Below are 21,640 nucleotides of genomic sequence, written 5' to 3' on the forward strand. Positions count from 1 at the left end.
GCCTTTGATTGCATCTGGCATGACAGACTGATCTCCAAGCTACACCAGCTGGGTTTCCAACAAGGGGAGCTGAAGCTGCTACGTTCCTTCCTGACGGATCGACATCTTGTAGTCCCCTTCAATGGGGCCACATCAAATCTGCATCCCATCACGGCAGGTGTCCCGCAAGGATCTATCCTATCCCTGTTGTTGTATGCGGACATGCGAACTTTCACCGTTGTCAATGCTGGCTGTTTATGCTGATGACACGACCATCTTTACGTCCAGCCTCAACTTGAGACTCTGTGAGGCCTACATGCAGAGGTACCTCAGTCTTTATCAAACATGGACCACCCGTTGGAGGATCAAGGTTCACCAGGAGAAGAGTTCAGCAGTGATCTTCACCAAATGCAGGACACCTCTCCAGCCCAGTCTTCGTCTCGACAATCGTCTCGTTCCACTGGAAGAATCTACCAAGTACCTGGGGGTTCTTTTGGACAAGTCGCCGACGTTCCAGAGGCACATTCGGGACACTGCCAACAAAGGCTCTCAAAGACTGGGGCACCTCTACCCATTGCTTCAAAGCCAAGTCCTCTCTATCTCCACACAACTATCGATCTACACCATCGCAGTTCGCACACTCCTTATCTATGCCTGCATGGTATGGGGACACGCAGCTTCATCCAACATCAAGAACATTCAGAGGGTCCAAAACAGGGCTCTTCGTATCATCTACGGAGCTGACAGATACACCACAAACACACAAATCCACGAGGACTTGGACATAGAACAACACTTCGAGATCATGGTGAGGGAATGACAAAAATTCTGGGCCATGCAGCCACATCATCCAAACCCTATGGTACACACCATCGGCCAGATACAGCCAGCCCGAAGCTTTTACTATGATGAATCCAGAGAACTTCTAGATCTTCCAGATCTTCTGTTCAAATTCACAATACTACCTTTTACCTTACATCCCGAAAAGCATTTCTCCTTTTCTATTCAACGGAGCAGTAGCCCCTGTTCCTTTCACCACCTCCCAATTAAGCAGCCACCATTCCCCTTCCTTCCAGGGGCAACCCTCATTGAAAAGTACCCACTCGTCAACTCTTTCCTTGACCTTAGGCAAATGCCTTTCCTTCCATATATACCCTTCATTTTCGACAGTCGTAAGTGACAAACCGCCTGACTCTTGACTAACCTGCCATGACATTGACTAACGAATAATGAATTACTGTGACATTTACGAAGGCAGAGTCTACAGACTGGAACTTCGAGAACTACTACGAATCCGCCATGATCCAGGTATGCAGGTATGCAGGTTAGCTATTGCAGAGCTTTCGACATGGCTTTCGATCCAGGCAATGCACCATAACACAACTCCTCCATGTCGTTGACTCATAAACGCTGAACTTCAACCACCGTGCATTCATATTGGGTGTATTCATGGATGTAGAAAAGGCATTCGACCGTGTGTGGCAAGAAGGCCTCCTCTACAAGTTACCTCAACAAGGCTTCCCGAGAAAGGATGTGCAACTACATGACTCCTTCCAGCAGAGCCGCAAACTTGTTGTTTGCCACTTCAACATCTAGACCCATTACATCACTTGTCCTACAGTGCTCAATACTGTCACCTCTGCTGTCAATCCAGACTAACGTTCGGCAGTGATCTTCACCAAGAGGACACAACGCTTAGTCTCCATTTACATCAACGGACTATTCCAATACAAGATTCCATCAAATACCTTGGTGTCATCCTCGAGAAAAGCCTCACTCTTAGTCATCATCTCTGCAAGACGGTGATCAAGGGCTCCCAGCAAATTGGACAATTGTTTTCGCTCTTTAGAAGTCAGATTCTACCTCTACGAACACGACTAGCCATCTTCAAGATCGTGATCTGGGAGCTTATTCCTGACAGTCAACATGTAGCCAACAATCGAAGGTTCTCGGTTGGTTACCAACTCAGTTGCCAGCCCAAACTCGAATTCTTGAAATGAAATCTTGGCTTGTGAGTTGAGCACCTCGTGGATTGACCAGCTCGAGTTGCACATAACTGAAATGTTGGCTGACATGAGAGGCTAGCGAAGTACTAACCAATGATATTGCGACTTTTGTGATTTCAATCCCTTCATAACCCATACCATCGATATTTCTGCATGTATGTTTGTTTATTGTTGAAGCACAATAAGGATAGCGTGCTGCAAAGCCAAAGGTCAAAAACATGTTTCGGGGTGTTTGTAAAACTATGAAAGTATGGGAAGGGTTACTGTAAAACAAATATCTCCATAATCGAATTCATGGAGAGACATATTGAGCTAATAACAGGAAAAGTAACTAATGCCTTTAAGAAGAAGGATGAAGATAGGCTACGGAAGGAGCTGGTGGAGGTTTTAAATTCTCAAGGAGGTCTGGTGAAACTGAAAAAACTGTGCAGGTGGGTAAATTACTTCTTTCTAATAATAATAATAATAATGTCTATTACGTAGTATATATGATGAAGGACTTCTTGTTCATTTCAAAACACCAATTTTCCACTATATGAAAAGAAGCAAATATCCTCTCAATGTTGTACTTAAAGCAAAAACTGAAACTCTGCATGTGGTGAATCATATTTGTAGGAAATTCTAATTGGTGATAATTCACATTGTATGCCACTGTGTTTTGAAGGGTACTGGAATAATATTATTTTTTTCATTATTTCCGTTGTAGGCCTATTATCTATTATCACTGAAGATCGTTTGGCCATTTCTTTTTTACCCCTGATTCAACATTATCCCAAGAGATGACTGATTTCATGTAAAATTTATTTTTAATATTTTGTGTCCAATTTCATATTGTTGCATCTTGTAAATTTATAGTTAGAAAAACAAGAAATGTTTTATTGTTCAGTGGAGGAACAAGACATTTGATTGATGTAACACATGTTTATGAAAAAAATATGCAGTGAACCTCAGAAAGATTTTAAACAAAGTTATGTATGTTTAACAAATCATAAAAGCCATTTAAAAAATATCAGAAGCCTTTATTTGTAAGGCTTATTCTGTCAAAATTAAATATTGGAAATATTAATTAGTGCATAAAACTAATGAATCTTTTTCTGGTAGGAATTAAATACACCAACATTTATTATAAAAATTTGGAAAACTTATTTTTTTGTTTTCTGTCGGATTATTGAACTTTTACAAGAATTAGGTAAGCTTAATTACTGTTTTTTTTCTGTCAAGATTATTGAACCCTTATTCAGGAATACTAGCACTCAGTAATGGAGGCTAAGTACGTCATACCTTTTCAAAAAGTACTTCAGCTTATTTCCCTTGTAAAAGTTAAAGTTTCCTGATTAAATTTAAATATGAAATACAGAAGAAGATACCATTCGGAACTATGTTACTCTTAAAAAGAGTAGTTAAAATTATTTTAAATTTGGACAAGCAGGACTCACATTGGACATTGCCTTTTTCCACTTTTAAAGTGTTTTCCCCCTTTTAAAGCGTGTTTGTGTTATTGCCTTGAATTGCTTGTTCTGTGTGTAATTTTGTTTGTATTTTGTTACAGAGCTGGTCTGAGTTGAAATCTCAAAGTAAACTGAAAGCCAGCGAGTTAAGGAGACATCAGGGTGGACCACCATCAGCTAACAACCTGAGGGAGTCCCAAGACAAGATGTTGACCTTGATCAGCAAGTGCCTTATCACGGGGGATGAAGGTGTTCCTGAACTTGGGGTATGTGCATACATAGTAGTCTAAATCATTATGAATTCCAGCTCTTGTACTGATTACTAATTAGTGTTTGTGTACAGTGTATTAATGAAATTTGTTTAATTACGCAATGTTATGTGGTTATTAGAACTATAAAATGTGTAGTGACCTTTTTTGTTGTTAATTTAATTTCCATTTAAATGCCTCAACAACCATTGGAGAAAGAATAATAGCTTAAATATTGGAGAATTGGAAAATTGCAACTATACATTACACTGAATATATATAGTATGCAGAGGATGAGCAGACTATAATGTGATTTTAAAATTAAATTTCAAGTCCTCAGGGCTCAACTGGTTTCCATACTGTTATTTTACTTACATTGCAAGAATTAAACAACACAACTCAATTTCATAAATATTATTTCACTTTAAATCATTTGATACAAACTCATTTGCACCTTTCGACAAGACATTTTTAAATCAAGCCTCTTACATAACAAAAACGAATCAAAATCAACAACTTAAAACAAATATCCACATTCATACAGCATTCCTAATCTCAGAAAAATCAGAAATAAAGTAAATACTATTATTCGTGAATGTAGAAGACAGTCACAAAATACATCATTTTTGTGAGAAAGGTTGTCTTTGTGCAATGTTCATTCATAATTCTGCTTGTGTGGCTAAATGATAAAAAGAGGAAGAGAAGAGGATGGAAGTGGCCAACGTTGGTCTTGTGTGGGGTGGGAAGGAACTTAGGTTTTTCTGGTGTATCTTGTTAAGTTACTAACCTAACCAAATTTGTCATTTTTCATAGGATCTGGAGAATAGCATGGTGGAAATCATCGAGATATCGGTAAATGAGGACCCAAAGCTGCACGAAATTGAAGACACCTCCAAAAGGCCAACCAACCAACCAAGCACTTCTTGAACACCAGGTATGTAGTGAAACATGATGTGCGCAATAGTAGAGTGCTTCTTATTTGCAGAATGGAGGGAGCGAAAATCCTAAACGACCAAATTGATGCCTTTTTTTAAAACATATTGGCCGCATGTGTACTTAGACTGCATATGCATTTAAGTGCAGTGTGTCCAGCATCAAAACTACCAATAAGAAAGTTATATAACTAAGCAACAAACAGGTTTATTGACATGCGGCGTTTTTTAAAAGAATGAGAAACCAAACAAGTTTTATTATAATGGCAGTGGCAACAATGCAAGTCCATTGAACGTGATAACTAGGGCTAGGATTTTGATGACCTAAACATTCGTAAAAAATGCCCTTAAAAAGATGCATTTATGACCTAAAAATTGCCAAAAAATGACTTTAAAAATGACCTAAAAACCATTAAAAATTCCAAAGTAAAATTTTATTTGCACTTCAAGTTACAGCAACTCTAGTATGCAACTTTTGACAAATTATGAGAGGTTACTGTTCAGTTTTGAGTTGCAGTGTGTAACGAATATTTTCTGTAAATTTTCAAAAAGAAATGAATGACGATTGTCAGCTAGCACACTTTTATACATAGAAAAGCTCCTTTCAACATCAACAGAGGTAATAGGGGCATATTTAAAACATACAATGTCACTTGGTTCTAATTCGGTTTCAGAGTCTGGCAATGAAAATGTTTTCCCACACAATACGTCACGAATAGAACATATTATTGTGTATCCTGCATTTTTCCCTAGCACTTCCTTCATCTTTTCTCTCACTTGTATTCCAACAGTACCTCGAACTGCTTCCAAATTATCCTGAACTTTGTTAAGGACATTAACTTGATCAACCAATGTAGCTCCAGATGTCTCGAGTGAAGTTATGGCAGAAGGTAGGAAGCCGAAGTTGGACTTTATATAGCATAATTTTCCCTCCATTTCGGGATCAGCAAAGAGTTCCTGTGCTTGTCTTATACACAATGCTTCACTGCTGTCGAACGAGGTTACAACTTCTTTCACAACTTTATAATTTTCACAATAGTAACCACAAGCCTCTAACCATGTACCCCATCTAGTAAGAATAGGAGCTGGTGGCAAAGGCACATCAGGTGCATGAGACCTAAAAGCTAACACTCGTGATGGGGACTTGAGGAAAATCTTCTTAATGTATGCAATCAGTTGGTCTACATCAGGAAAGTGACTTCGCAGTTCTTCAGCAATACGGTGACACGCATGTGCAAGACATGTTACATGTACCATTTTCGAGTACAGACCTTTCAGACAATTCCCTGCTTTAACCATGTACGGTGCCGCATCTGTTACGAAAAGCAACACCTTGTCATATTGAATGCCGTCGGGCCACAATAACTGCATTGCGTTATTGAAAACTTTGCTGATCGTTGAATAATTCACTTTTTCTAGACATTCACAATTTATTAGAAACACTTGAGTAGACTCGGATTCCTGCATCGTACCAATCACTACATTTGCAATGTACCGTCCGAGTGAGTCGGTACTTTCGTCAATTGACACCCATATTTTTTTACCATGAATTTTCTGCCGAATTTGATCCATTGTTTGGTTGTAGCATTTCTTGACATAATTGTTTCTTAGCATGGAAGAATCTGGTATCGATTACCCAGTATGTTTTTCCAAAAATGCTCGAAGTTTAGGATTATTTAGTTTACTTAGAGGAATGTCAGCAGAAATAAAAGCATCGCACAGTTCTTCAGAAATAACAGAGGATTTGGAGGAACACTCGCCCATTAACAATTGCACCGTCCTCTTCTGATCTTGAATTTGCTTCAGAGCTGCCTTGTGTTTCTCGCGGTTGACATGTTGCTCCACCGTGAATTTCTTTTCCGCAGCAACTCTTACACCACAAAGCTGACAGAATAATACTGATCCGTCCATACTGAACGTATTTTCACCATACTGGGACACAAACTGTTTTAATTTGTACTGTGTACTTTGCTTGGTTTTTGGCATCTTGTCCAATGCTTCGAAAACCTGCTCTACTGAACACTGCACCAAAGTAAATTCTCGCAATAAACAGGAACTTCGACAATGGCCAGATCACACGTTCCATCCATTCACTTTCAAGGAACACAACAATTGGTCTGAGCAGATTAGAAGATAAGATTAGGCAGGGCAACGACTTTCTTCTCCTGGGGCAAAATTGCGAGCTGTTTTGAACTTCTAACAATTGAATTTCGTTGTAAGGAAATCGTTATATTCGTGTTGTTTATTTTCTTCTGAGACAGATGGAAGGTAGCTGCGGTTTCATATATTTTAAATTGTCTAGGGAAGATATGAAAAAATAGGATATTTATTCATCTTAATCCTTTCGCGTTAATGCTGCCCATGCACTCGCAGCATACAAGTGCTCTGGAAAACTAAGAAAATAAAAAAAATGACCAAAAAATGACTTAAAATGCCAAAAAATGACATACAACCCATAATGGCAAAAAATGCAAAAAAATGCCCCAACAAATAGTGCTTAAAAGTTTCAGCACGACATGAAACATATAAATATTAAAAGATTTGGGTTTCTTATTCACTAGAAAAAAATATGCAATTTCATCAAAATCCTAGCCCTAATGATAACGCACGTGTTCATTTTGTAGCCTGTTGCGTATTCGCTCGGTCGGAATATTCTCGTGCGTTCATTTCGTGTGGAAATTGTGTTCACACTGCACCAAAAAGTCGAATGCTGCTATTGGTTAGCAGAATTTAAATTTCCGGAAACTGACCAGAGAAAGTTTCGGCAAAAGTACCAGCAGGATCCACCGGAAAGACATTCAATAACAACCTCACATAGAACTCTCCTTGAAACTGGATCACTGTTGATGAAAAATCGTGTGGCAAGAAGATGTCGATAGAATTCACAAAACATTTCAGTGAAGCCCCACCAAGTCCATTCTCCGTGCAAGTAGGGAACTCTGTATGCCTAGAACAACTGTTCATGATGTTGTCCACAAAAGACTGCGTCTTCGTGCCTATAAAATACAGTTGGTTCAGAAGTTGAAGCCTAATGATACAGATACACTTTCACTGCCAGTATCCTAACCTAGATTGATAGTGACAATGAATTTCTTCGTCGTATGGTGTTCTCTGATGAGTGCACATTTCACGTATCTGGTGGAGTGAACCGACATAACTGTCGCATATGGGGGTCAGAGAATCCACACGTCGTGAGAGAAGTTGAACGAGACAGTCAGAAAATAAATGTCTGGTGTGGTCTCACATTGCAAGAGGTGATTGGTCCATTTTTTTTATTGAACGAACAATCAATGGAGATGTTTATTTTAACATGCTTGATAATTTTGCCTTACATGTTCCAACAAGATCCCCCCTCCCTTCCCCCGCATTATGCCACTCACGTGAGGGATTGCTTAAATTAAGTCCTCGAAGGTCGTTGGGTCGGACATGGTGGTCCCATCATATGGCCTCCTATATCCCCTGATCTTACTCCTTTGGGGCTACATAAAGGACAATATGTACAGAACCCCAGTACTGGAGGTGGAAGATTTGCGTTGGAGGATTGTCAGTGCTTGTGACACAGATGCAGATGCTGGAAAACACCTGGCAGGAGATAGAATTTCGTCTGGATGTCTGTCATGAAACACGTGGTGCACACGTGGAGATCTACTGATTACCATAAAAACTTGGTGAGTTTCTGTCTTTTAAAAAAAAATGCATGTCAATAAACCTGTTTGTTGCTTAGTTATAAAAATTTCTTATTGGTAGTGTTGGTGCCGGACACCCTGTATTTATGTGCCAGTTTTAAATAACTGTTTTTTTGTCATATGTGTAGAGAGTGCCATGGTACCACTATTCATCCACTTGTACCCCTTTTGCACCAACGTTGTGCAAACTCGTGTATTTGGAAATCTATGGGTTAGCTTAACCCCCAAATTAGGATCATTTTTATTGCACCAATATGAAAGGCATGGTTGGTCGTGCTAGTCACAAAACTCACTGTTTACTGTAGGTAGGATGGTAGCTTGCCTCAAAGTAAGTGCCTGTATGCCATACAAATAGAAGTACATGATTGGTTAGCCATTTTGAAAAGGCATGGTTCTGCTGGTGGTGTGGTTGAATATTGGGGAAAAGAACAGGAAGGGGTGCAAGGAATAAATTTAGCATCATTTTCTCCTTTGCAAGAAACCATGCTTTTTACTCAATGTAAGCATATTTAGAGAAAAGTGAGAGTGAGGACTTTTTTTTTTGTGGGGAGGGGTGGTTACGAGGTGTGCCGGTTAATAATTCTTAATTGATCCAAAAGAAAACAAGTGTATCTGGAGAGAAAGGTAACAAATGCTTTATTCAAAGTATACGCCATCGCTAGCTATACATTATGCCCATCTGTCTGTCAAATTGTGGATGCCCTTCCAGAAAAATTATTCACATTTTGAGGTCATCCAGTCAACAAGCCATTGTTCGACATCTTCATAATTGTTGAAGTGTTGCTGGGGAAGTGAGTGAGACATCGATGAAAACAAGTGGTAGTCCGAAGGAGCTAAGTCTGGTGAGTATGGTGAGTGGGGCAAGAATTCCCAGCCAACTGCAGAAATGGTGTCTCTGACGCCTTTCGCTGTGTGTGATGAGGCGTTGTCGTGCTGCAAAATCACTTTTCTGTGTCAAATTTAGGCACTTTTCGATCAATGCATGGTTCAAATTGATGATTTGTTGACGGTAGCGAATGGAATTCACTGTTTCACCTGGTTTCAGAAGCTCATGGTACACCACAACCTTCTGATTCCAACAAATGCACAGCATTGTCTTCCTTCCGAAGCGATTCGGTTTTTGCGGTCGATGTTGAAGGTTGTCCTGGGTCAACCCATGACTTTTTGCATTTTGGGTTCTCGAAGGAGATCCATTTTTCGTCCCCAGTCACTATCCGATGCAAGAAAGACTTTCTTTCATGCCGAGAAAGCAACATTTCACACACAGTTTTTCGCTTTTCCATTTGTCTGTTGTTCAGATGATGTGGGACCCATTTTCCTGCCTTCTGGATCTTTCCCATGGCATGAAGACGATCAGATATGGTTTGGCGACCAACATTTAACTTCTCTGCCAGTTGTTATTGCGTTTGCGTATCGTCTTCGTCCAACAGTGCTTGCAATTCGGCATCTTGGAATTTTTTCGGCTGGCCCAGGCGATCTTTGTCTTTCAAGTCGAAATCACCACTTTTGAATAGTCGAAACAAATGCATACATGCGTCTTGCGTTAGGACATTGTCACCATACGTTTCCACAAGGATACGATGGCTTTCACTCGCGTTTTTCTATTGATTGAACAAGAAAAGCAGGATGTGCCGCACATGCTCCTTATTTGGTTTGAAGGTCAACATGTTTCCCCACACAAACCCAATGTCATGATCACTCGCACTCGGGTGCACATCCATGGCATTTTGACAGGTACTGTCCTGGCAACACACTGACGTAACAGTTGAGACTGTGCACCAACCCTTGCATACAGTGCCATCCAGCGACGAAATTAAGAATTAATAACCGGCACACCTGGTAAACGAGACATATTCCTCCATAATAGTGCTGCTCCTGAAAGAAACACTCTGCCGATATAAAGTTATCATGTTCCTTCAATATCCTTTTAATAATAAACACAAACAACTGTGACTGAAATCAAATATTATGTGTGAAATACATACTTTCAGGTTAATATTAATTTTCCAGGGAAGGGGATACGACCCCCCTTGCCCTGCCTTCCGTGCATCCATGAAAATATTATTTAAAATTTTATGTTCTAAAAATTTGCTTCAATGATATTTTGAAGCTAGAGTCTTAGATTTTGAGTTAATTTGAAAAATATAATATGCAGTAGCTGTTTTTTAAAATTTTCGTCATATTTTCAGAAGGAATGAAAAAGCCTTCAATTTTATTTCTGGGTAAGTTAGATCATATATCTAAGTTCATTTTAAAAATACCCGTGTTGGTGTTGCACCATTTCCTTTTAATGATAATTCAAATTTTAGTAAACCATGTTTTCGGCCCAAAAAAATCAGATAATAATATTTTTTAAATTTATTAGTGTACTAAAATATAAGTGTGATATGTTGATTTTGTTTTTGTAATCTTTATTGTTTGGTTAACATTGTTGTGAAGTTTCAAAAAGATTGAATAATTTGTAAGGGAGATAGAAATATTTTTCTAGATAGTGCGGCTCACACTTGGAGGCTCTGGGAATGAAAGAAAGGATGAATCAATGAAAGTTTGAGGGACTATAAAAATGAAACCAGACAAGTTAGAGGGAATATAAATAATTATGTTGTTTTTCACCACCACGGAAAGAATGAATGTGCCAAGTTTCATAAACATCTGGTTGCATGTGTTCCCAATCCCCCCCTTTTTTTTGGTTGAATTGACATGTAATGATCCCTATGCTCTCCCAGTAAATGGACTCTTCCATCCAACACTAGGCACATGTGCAATGACGAGAGGAACTATCACTGGAGTTGGTGGTCTAAAGTTGTGTAGTCATAACCTCACTAATATGAAAGTTCTGGTGATTCTCGCCGTACCTCCAGGACACCATCAATGCACAGTATTAATGTTCATTTTTGGAACATGACCTGCAATGCGAAAGAAGATGAGAGACTTTCTGCTGAATTCTCCCATCATTTTGCAGGACAATGCTCGTGCGCATGTACCTGTGGCTGATTTGTTAGCTCGATGGGGCTGGCAGCTGCTCTACCAGCCCCTGTGACTTACATTTGATTCCTAAGGTGAATCTTCCGAACTGTTCCAGAGATTCTTCGGACAATAGACCGCTCCATTCAAACCATCAACGGAACAGGCACTGCTTCAGAAATACTATGACTTCCACATCCCTGGCAACGCTTGTACACAATACTGGTGACTACTACATCGAAGGGCTGTAAATGTTTCACATTTTGTATCATTTGAGAATAAATAGTTGCTACTATTAAATTTCCAACCCACATATATATATTTAAGTAAATAAATTTTGATATATTATCGCAGCTTGCAATCATAGTAAATGTTCTTACAAGGATTTTTGTAGTAGACTTTCACTTAGCTGTTTATGTCGCTAACATTTCTTTTTCTTCATTTGTTCTACTGAAAAAATGATGTCACATACCATTCAACCTGTAATAATTTTGTCAGTTTTCTATACACCTTATGGCGTGGTGCAAAGCACAGGGGAGCACTTCACTTTTTTAAAGTTTTCTACACAACATACAGCAACTGCTATATAAAGGTAAAGTGCTCCCCTGTGCATAGCACCACGCCATGAAGGCGTATAGGGGGTGTGGGGGTAACATAAGCAGCATATTTTTTTTTTCCAAGCACAATGTATATTTTGTGTGTTTTAAATACAATTGCTGAAGTTCGTGTTGAAGTAGTGCACATTTTGTTATTTATCAGACTGGACTGAAGAAGGTTAAAAAAGTTAATGCACTAACAAACACATCTTGCGAAAAATTACGCTTGTCCAAAGTACTGCGCTACAATGCCAAAGGTCCTGGATTTGAATCTCACCCTGGGCAGGAGTATTTTTTTTTTAGAGTTCGTCATATCATCATTCATACTCATTGTTGCAATTAGCTAAAAGTGGCAGAGAAGCAATGCTAAATAATAATATCAAAATCATTTAAAATACTAATGTTCCACTTTGTCCAGTTAATGTGATCATGTCTATGTTTGTAATGGATCTGAAAATGCTACAAACTCTACACAACCATTCACAGCACTGTATTGAAATAAATTCCAAGTACAAAGTATAATTGTTAGTGTGTGTTGGTCCACGCAACGTTAGGTGTAATTTGCATCACTGTGAACATGTACTTCCAACTGATGTTGTTCCTTGTACATTGAGAAGGCAATACTGTTGGGTAATAGAAGGTTCAGAAAATGCAATCAACTTTGGACTTCTATTGTAATCTGTGTGACAACTCACTTTACGTTTTTTAACACAAGGCATTGTGTATTCTTTTGAGGGTGCTATATTTATCCATGTTTAAGGTGACCATACATCCCGTTTTGACCGGGACAGTCCTGTTTCAGAGGCGTGTCTTGCTCATCCCGTTGAAATTTTTAAAAAACACTATTTGTCCCGTTTTGTACAAGTTTAGGAGTTAGCTTGAAAACCAAATATAATTTGAGAGGCATTTCATGCTTGAAAAGAATGTAGATGGAATTTTTAAACTAGTGTCATGGCCATCGAGAATGTTCGAGCAGACTGTTGTATTGTTTTGTGTGTATTTCGTTATTTGTAGAGCAATGAATAAGGATGGTCAAGAATTATACATGTAGTTTCAATACGAACATGCAAGTAGAATTTAAATTCCTGCATCTTTACACAAACTCAAAAACTCACGTTGTGTGTCAGATAATATCTACCCACATATTATGTGGGGAATTTCATGAATGATTTTTAAAGAATAAAGTTGTTCTCAAGAGGATTGGTTCTTCTGATGAATACTTCAGGCACTCTTCAGTATAGGACTAACATCAAACACTATCTATGTAAGTCATACCGAGATTATAACAAACAGTACCTCTTGACAACCTGAGATCATATTTCATTTATTGTTTATGAGGTATAATTTATGTGATCCATACTTTAATAAATAATATTAGTAAGAATACATTAATAATAACAATAATTTTATAATTAGGCACAATGGATTTTGCACGAAGGAGGGTGTAAACTGACCACCTTGGGATGTCCCATTTTGGGGTCAAAATATAAAGGTCACCCTATCCATGTTGCAACATGAAATGGTTGCAACATACCCCATACATATACATGTTTATTATTCTATGCTTTTCAAGGTAGGTGCATGTAGATTGCAATAAATGGAAGCACTGATTTCTTTACATTGTATCTTACTGTTCTTTTTCAGATTAAGTATTTCTAATAATATCCTTTGTTTTCATGAAAACATGTTTCTCTTAAAATTCATTGCTTCCTCAAAGTGTGGAAATGTAGTGAATCATTGACATGTATGACATTCATTCTTGTCTGAAACTTTTGTATCTATTTTCAGGTGCTTGTTCCCTAAAGAGGAGTCAAACCAGTGCAGCAAAGGCAGCGCATTCAGTTGAGGCACCACATTGAGCCGCTTCTGTTGAAGGAAAAGTGAAGTCATTTGAGAGGATTGCAACAGCTGAAGAAAGAAAAGCTGCCTCAGAAGAAGAAAAGGTGGCTGCACTAAACATCTTGACAGATGCTTTTGTAGCTTTACTGCCTAAAAGGCTGGAATAATTTGGAAAAGAAAAGTAAAATAAAATGTAGTTCTTTAATTTCTGTGTCTTATTTGAATACATTTTTACATCATTAGACTATTAGTAGAGACATTAACATTGCTCCAAATGTTGACATATTCTTACCAGAGCACAATTTCAGAAAATTGTTAACAATGAATGTGTAATTTTAAATGTTTTCTGTGTCATCTTGTACTCTATTCTTTTGTTATTATTACTGTTGTTGTTTTTCTGCTGTTACTGTTTCAGTATAAAATTGTCATTCTGTACTGTATCTGAAACTTTTGGTTAATAAATAAATAAAATTTTAAAAAAACTAATGACATTAGTCTAAACTTTTTCATGTAGTCAACATTTCGTATATTTCTTGTAAATCCCGACGAAGAAGCATGAAGAGAATGATTTCAGGAAATGCAGGTATATTGATTTTGTTACTCTCTTGCTCCAGCATCATGATACACGTAATTGGGGAGCTACTGGAAAGAAAGAAGGAAAAGGTCAGGTAACAGAGTTTGCCAACTGAAAAGCTGCTTGGCAGGTTTTTGCCCTCAAAGGGCTGTTGTCCCAGGGAATTTAGATTTTTTTCTTTATTTTATACTTTACCAATAAACTGGAAATGTACATTCCAGTAAATTGAAAATTTCAAACTTTTATGTGTGCTAAATTTATGAAATTAAAGATGCATGTTGTGGATTAATATAACCTCGTAAACACCATATTTTATTTAATGTGTGGTAAACTGAATATTCTACATAAAATATCACTTTGTATTAGAAATGGTAATGTTTTGCAAATTTCTAGTTAGGAATCTCTGACCACAACTGAGTTTTAAAAATAATTTGAATGCATCAACATCTGTTGAAGTCATCTATGTTAGATGTTTGTTGAACATTTGAACTAGATGTCGCTTTATTTTATGTTGCCAACAAACAAAATATGCATGAACTTTAGAAAATTATTTTTTGAACCGGTGTCTGTTAGGCACTGCAGGGAATTGTTAGGCTTTTATCCCCAACAGCTGCCTAAACAGATATATTTTTCTGAAGAAGCTCAGATTTCATTTATTCTTCCTGCAAAAATTTCAAGTTTAAATGACCAACCCTAATTTGTAATTTATGCTTTGTAGCATTTTCTATTAACTTTGTGTTTATTATTCTAAATTATAACATAAAATGCTACAATCCCAACACCTACGTGTTGATATGGGCTGTCCGCTCTAAGTTCGTGAAGTATTTACTGATTAGTTACGTGGATTTGCGATAAGAGGGCAGTTCATACTTCGCTACCTTTGCCGTGGCTTAATTACGCCACCTGGCATGTGATGCGGTGCAATACGTTTCCTCAAAATGACAGCCGAAACAGACAGCTAGTCTCGACTCAGCTCTTCAACACACACCAGTACGTCCCTAGCATTAACGAGCGGTAACGTGGGTTGTACCCATAATACTTTGTGGCTTGCAAGCATGTGGTGATTGCAAAGGAGTTGCCTTGTTCGGCACTCGCAATACCATCCATTCATTTCTTGAACATGCATAACCTGCTCGTGCCTTGTAAGTTGAAAGAAAACATGAAGTTTTGACTTGTGTTTTTGACTGTGCAATTGAGCAAGGATTAAAAGGGACAAGTTAATCATTTCACCAACCAAAGATACAAACGCCAGTGCCCAGGAATACGTATTCTTCAAGGACCACGCCTGATTGCCAAGGAACAGATTGCATGACGATTCTACCACGATTGAGCACGAAGGCAGTATTTTTCATATTTGGACGAGGAAGTAACGGCATACTACGGTCACCAGGATTCTGCTAACTTTGCATTACAAGGTACCGTATTGAACTTGTTGTTAGTGCCGGTTACAAACGAACGGTAGTTTTTCAAACTAAGTACTTTGATTTACTAATCAATCGTGATTAGAAAGAATATAGCAAACCTTCACGTGTAATTATCCTCCGTACTTTTATGTGCGTTAGTGCCGCATAAGAAATGTAAAAATGCAAGCAATGATTTTGTTCACGTAATTACACTGCATCTGAGAACAAATCAAAGAAAACAAATTGAGAAACACACAGGTTCTTGTCAACGTGAGTGATGTAAAAAAGTGATAAATATAGAATGATAATTTAATGCAACTGTACTTATCTCAACGTGGAAATCGCGAAGTTGTGATACAAGAATAGCCTTGCCTGTTAACACACCCACGAATTCCTTCCTTTGCACGAGCAACTATTTTTGCCTTGACAAAGATTAAGAAATTAACGTAAAATATATCAGAAGCACGAGTAGAATGGTATTGTAAGAATGAACAAACTTAACAAAGATTCTAAAACGAATCGTAGGTTTTTTGTAAAATAGACCATGGGACGTACGTATTATTATTATTATTATTATTATTGTAAATTTTGCTGGCCAAAAAACTTACATTCATGTTTTATCAAATGTTATTCTTACTATTCTTACATAAAAGATAGAGTAAAGGGCATGTTGACGCATTCTGAAACATATTAATATATGCATGTATTTATACAAATGTTGAAGTTTCATATGGTTCTAAATGAACGCTAGATAGCATAAAGTGAGATCGAAAACTTCTTGTTGTTAATATTTTTTTTATATAATGATGTGGCACTAGTTAAATTAAGCATATGCCACGCTTTGTCTAAGCACTCGTTGTTTCAACTAGGTCGTTATAAATTGTTACACACCAAAAAGAAAAATTCATAAATATTGAGATGTGTTACAAACATCGAAGTGAATAAAAATTGCTAAAGTATTAATGAAGATATATATGTGTACATCATTTGACTTTCGGAATAAACTCCCCTCCCAACAGTAAGTTAAGAGTAGTAAGTTGGAGCATTTTGTGATGGATGTAAATTACGCACTTTTTCCTACGTATGTGCATACTTGTTGTTGTTGCGTTTACGCAAGTTGGAAAGTTTACTTGATTTAAACATATCTTTTTCAGGTAGTGAAACGGTAACTGATCTTTGACGTGCTTGTACGAACAACGTTGCATTTTTCGTGAAGGTCACCAAAAAATTGAAGAAAACGGGGTGGGTGACACTTGGGCCCATGCATACGATTTCCCACTACTTCCTCGTTAAACCTTGAGGTATCGTGAACCGCATGGTTAAAGCCTCTAATCAGCGGTTTTGTGCATTTCTGTTGCTATTGCCGAAGTTTTGAGATCCCGGACCTCCTTAATTTATATTTTGGTAGCTTACCTTGTCCATTTAATAGTCACGGCAAACAGAACGTTACAGCTTACTATCAGATTAAGAATTATGGATACTGGAATTTGGACTCCAATTAAAAATTGAGCACTACACCTACACCAAACGAGTTACTAGAGTGGTGACAAATATATTAATAATATAAAGGATCTGTGTGATGGCAATGTATCCAAAAATTCTAATTCAAGTAAACGGTACACACACATTTAAAATATTTAATTTAAGGTGCAGAGTTTACATTTAACATTACACACACTCAGACTGAAATACATTTACAAACAAAAATCTAAAATGTTAAGGAGTGTACTAATCTACCAAAAATTGTAAATTGCACAAGAATTTCAAACTCAAATTTACATAATCAACTTCAATATATCTTCCCTCCGAGGGGATGCTAGCAAAGTAAACAGATTGAGGGAACTTATTTCTTTAATTTTAATTGTTTTTTACCTTATGCAGTTTTCTTCCTCAATATAAAGAAAGCCTAAACTGTGAAAAACTTTCCACAGAGCATTTATAAAAGTTGCAATTTTTCACCTTTATGAAGAAAAATTCACATCAAAATTTTGCTTATTCAATTTTGTGTTAAGCTATGGTCACCAATTTTTTTAATGTGCCTCCAGTTTTTTTTATTGTCACTAGAAAAAAGTGTTTTTTTTTCTATTCCAAATATTTCTATAAATACAAAACTTGTAGTCCAAAAACAATTCTTGTTTAGTATTGGGTAGTCTTACAGATACGACCTTCGTCTTGTTTTGAAGATCTTTGCAGCTGTTTTTAAAACTCATTATCATTATCAATTCACATTGCAGAACCGATTATACGGATTTATATTTAAAGAGTAAAGATGCATGTTAGATGTTGCAACGGAATGTGCACGACTTGCAACGACAGCCCGCAGTTTCCATGGTTTATCATTACTGTAGCAACAGCATGAATGTGTTGCCACGTTTAACACACATCTTTACATCGAAACTTAAGTATCCATAATTTTTAATTTGACAGTGTAGTGTGTATCATAATACAACTTATCAGGTTTATTATTTTTAAAAAAATATCTGTGAAACAATCAGGTTTGTTACATATAACATTGAGATAATCTTCAAGTTTTGATTTTCATGTACAAAACTCTTGTAGACATTCATAGAAACTTGAAGTGTTTCTGATTGATACACAACAAATATCATTCTTGTATTCTATGTAGTTTAGTCTAGATAAATTCTTAAAGTTATTTACTCTATTATGATACACCCTGTATGCTTACAAATTACGGATGCATATACAGTAAGTCATCATAACATGAAATTTAAAGAAAGACAATATCCTCTTGTTTTTAAAAGAAAACAGGTGCTATAGAGCGACCACAAGGAAAAGAACCTTCGACGAAAAGTCTCCATGCACCTTTCCCTTCTTCCGTTCAGTTCATGCTATAAGGAAACATGCTCCACTCTGCCCCTCCCCTCCACATGGGAGTGTGATGCACAGGAGTCGCGGGTCTGCACAGGTTTCTTTGCTTGTGGTTCCACTACAGATGATGTATTTTGTACCTTGTGTGACAAGTTTGTATGCAGTCTTGCACTGAAATTGACCCATACACACATTGTCACAAGTTAAATAAGATGAAGCATTTCTTTGCAAAAACAGGAATAATATGAAATACCACAGCATAGTGTTCTTGTATTTTCATGATAAATATTTCTTCGATGTTCCTATAGCATCCAAACCCAGGAAAACCTCTTGAAGAACATTATATATCTTCTTTTACTTTGTTGCACTAATTTAAACATTTTGCCCATCGACTCATATTTATTTTCCAACACCTAAGTAACTAATTTTACATTTTCTTTTCCGAGAGCAAGTATGAATCAAGATATCAATGAAAGCTCAAGGTAAACACTGAATATTGCAACTGTTATTATCTACCGAGAGCAAGAAAATCAGGATAATTAATGCTACAAAATCACCTCCCCAAGAAGTGCAATAATAACCAAAGGAAATTAATGCAAGGGACTACGAATAATTTGAACCTCGCGGTAAACAATAGGGCTCATAAGTGGTTTTTGTCACTTGATCCACCAAGATGTTACGACTGATGAACTAAAAAATCTTTATATGTAAAGAAACTAAGGCCAATGTAATGTTGTGAAAAACTAAAAACTAAGCACAGTAGTTATTCATCGTTCTATATTTCTGTATTGGAGAGTGATTTCAATGAAATCAACAACCCGGATGTGTGGCCTGACGGGGTTTACTTCACCATGTTTTACGGAAGATTAGCTGAGGGCAGAATATTTGGACGTGGTGAAACAGATCAAGTTTAAAGGGTTCGTCATCATCATCTTCAGGAGATTAAAAACAAGTTTAACACTGTCTTTTAACTAATTCATTTGGTAGTTGTCAACATGTTATCCATTTATTACCAAAACGTACATGGTCTTAACATGAAAGAGTTTACTTGTGAAAAGAATATTGTCATTAACAACTTTGACATTTAGGGCCATAACAGGAACACAACTGATAGGGACTATTTTATCAACCTGGAACGACATTATAACCTTCTAAGAAATGACCGCTCCTCAGAAACCTCAACCAAATCCTCTGCTGGTAGTGGTTGCCTAATTTTTAAGTATTTTCTACAATATGAGGTAATTCATATTAACTGTCATGGAGTTGAGGGTTTATGGGTGACGATATCATAGCTCATCAAACTTCATTAATTTTAGGTATTCATTATTTCCCTCCAGATATGAAAAATGATGATTTTGTTGAATATCTGGATGTGGTTATCAATAGATTTGGAACTCTCATGATAAGATTGTTATTTTGGGGGATTTTAACGTTGGTGAAATTGATTGGTCACTTTACAAATAGGGAATTTGCCAAACCAGATATAATTCTAAAAGTTAGAAAAATCTTCTCAATTTTAATCAATTCAATATTCCTTACAATGCATCTAAACCAATAAGTTGCTGACCAAGGCAGTTTATTAAGGTAAAAACACTTAACACGTAACGTTTCGACCCTGTATCAGGGTCTTCCTCAGACGAAGAACTAAACTAAAATGATGAAATAAACTACACACAGAAAGATTACATACACATAGCAGGGTCACAAGCCACACAACAACAAATCAAGTTGACAGTCCTTATCTAGGAAGATTTCTACAAAGGAATTAAACATATCACCTCCTGACAGTTGTTGACTAATGGGTCTACTACACTGACAGGTGATTGGCAGGTCAAGATCAGCAAGAGTCTAAGAACCACCTGCTCACCACTCCCCCACCCCTCCTGCCTTTCTGGTTATGGGTGAATACCTCCTCCTCTGGTCTTCTTCTTTTCTCTTCTTTCTTCCTTCTTCATACTTCTTTTTTCCTTCATTCCTTTTCTTCATCCTTTCAACTTTCTCTAACACACTCTTCCATTCCTTGTTTATCTTGAGCCCTCCATTCCAATTCATGATGTCTTCTCCTTTCTTTTCTATTTCTTTGGCCTCCTTCCATTTTCTCACTAGTTCTCTCTTCTCTTTTCCTATTCGCCTAGCCGAATCCCATTCAACTTCATGTCCTGTTTCTCTAGTGTGTTTGAATATGGCATTCCTGTCTCTCTTCAATCTCACATCATCCATGTGTTGCTTTAACCTGTCTTTAAGTCTCTTCTTCGTTTCCCCTATGTATACACTTTCACATCCTCTGCACTTCACCTCGTAGATAACCCCTTCCTCTTCCTCCTCTCTCTTTTCTTCATTCTTCTTGCTGGCTATACTTAAAATAGTGCGTCCTCCCTTCCTGTAAGTTCTTATACCCACTTTCCTCAGCACTTTGCATATCTTCTCTGTGGCATCGCCCATACTTCTTATACCAAACCATCTCTCTTTTTCTTTTTCTTCCTTCTCTTCCAGTCCTCTCTCTTTTATCTCTTTCCTTCTTCTGTTGATGTTGTGTCTGTCTTTCTTTTCATAGCCATTCTCTTCTAGTTGTTCCCACAGGCTATTAATCTTGGTTTCTTCTTCCCCTTTCTCTGTGCATATCTTCTTTATTCGGTCTTCCATATTCCTTATAAAATTACGTTTAGTTCCATCACCCACATCACTTCTTTTGTGGCAGAACACTCCTGCCGAACACTTCTTTTGATACCATGTAGCCACTATTCCCATTCCTCTCTTCTTTTTCATCTCAATATCCAAGAAATTTAATGTTCCTTCCTGTTCCGTTTCGAGCTCAAGGAATATCCCTGCTTTCTCATCTTCTACATCTTTAACAAGCTTACTCAGCTGCCTTTTTGTTCCTTTCCATATCCCAAAACAATCATCCACATATCTACAAAATAGACTTAACTTATCTCCTCCTTTCACTATCACTTCCTTCTCCCATTCATTCATAACTAATTCCGCCAGCACAGGGCTCAAGCAAGAGCCTATATTTAGACCTTCACTAATCTTGATGATTTTACTCCCCACTCTGCTGTAGCTATTGTCCCAAATTGTTTCCAGCGCTTGTACCACTCTCTCACTATCCCATTCTCCTATAATGCTTTTCCCAACT

General features: G+C 37.4%; 1 long non-coding RNA gene across 1 annotated transcript; it reads left to right on the forward strand.

The window, feature by feature from the left end:
- Positions 1 to 90: 90 nt before the first annotated feature.
- On the forward strand, positions 91 to 14,132 carry LOC145991977 (uncharacterized). Its single transcript, XR_014442106.1, has 4 exons — positions 91 to 2,416; positions 3,535 to 3,699; positions 4,495 to 4,615; positions 13,648 to 14,132. It is a non-coding gene; the product is annotated as an uncharacterized LOC145991977 (long non-coding RNA).
- The last annotated feature ends 7,508 nt before the right edge of the window (positions 14,133 to 21,640 follow it).

This window comes from Lepisma saccharinum, chromosome 9, assembly GCF_977018435.1.
Source record: "Lepisma saccharinum chromosome 9, izLepSacc3.1, whole genome shotgun sequence".
Lineage (NCBI taxonomy): Eukaryota > Metazoa > Arthropoda > Insecta > Zygentoma > Lepismatidae > Lepisma > Lepisma saccharinum.